Source organism: Schistocerca americana, chromosome 2 (genome assembly GCF_021461395.2).
Source record: "Schistocerca americana isolate TAMUIC-IGC-003095 chromosome 2, iqSchAmer2.1, whole genome shotgun sequence".
Lineage (NCBI taxonomy): Eukaryota > Metazoa > Arthropoda > Insecta > Orthoptera > Acrididae > Schistocerca > Schistocerca americana.
Genome location: NC_060120.1, coordinates 954,876,689 through 954,877,389, shown reverse-complemented (window position 1 = coordinate 954,877,389; position 701 = coordinate 954,876,689).

The following is a 701-nucleotide window of genomic DNA, read 5'->3' as shown; positions in this document are numbered from 1 at the left end:
GTCTTACAATCAAACATCTGATTTCGCAAACTCTGTCTCACCAGTAAATAATTCGGCTAGAATCTTTCCACGTCTCAAGGCTTTTTCCGAGTATACTTCATACTTCCGTGATTTTTGAACAGTGTATTTGCATTTACGAGTTGAAGTTTACTGAAGAACACTATTAGCCTTCCTTCTCTCTCATTCCTACTATCGAGCTCACATTCTCCCGTAACCTTGTCTTCTATTTCTTTGCATACTACGGCGTTCCAGTTCCTTACGACAATGAGATTTAAATCCCTTTAAATGCTGTGCAAGAAAGAGCCACATAAAGACGAGTAGACGAACAAAAATAAGTAAACATCATTCTTTCAAAAGTAATCAAATCAAATGGCTCTGAGCACTATGGGACTTAACTTCTAAGGTCATCAGTCCCCCAGAACTTAGAACTACTTAAACCTAACTAACCTAAGGACATCACACATATCCATGCTCGAGGCAGGATTCGAACCTGCGACCGTAGCGGTCACGTGGTTCCAGACTGTAGCGCCTAGAACCGCTCGGCCACCACGGCCGGCTCAAAAGTAATCGCCATAACTGTTAAAACATTAATTCTACCGTGAGACAACACGGTCAGTGCTTTCATGGAAAAATATTTGCAGTTGCTTATGAAACCGTGATTGTATCGAAGCGTGCACCTCTTCGTCCGAAGCAAATAGACG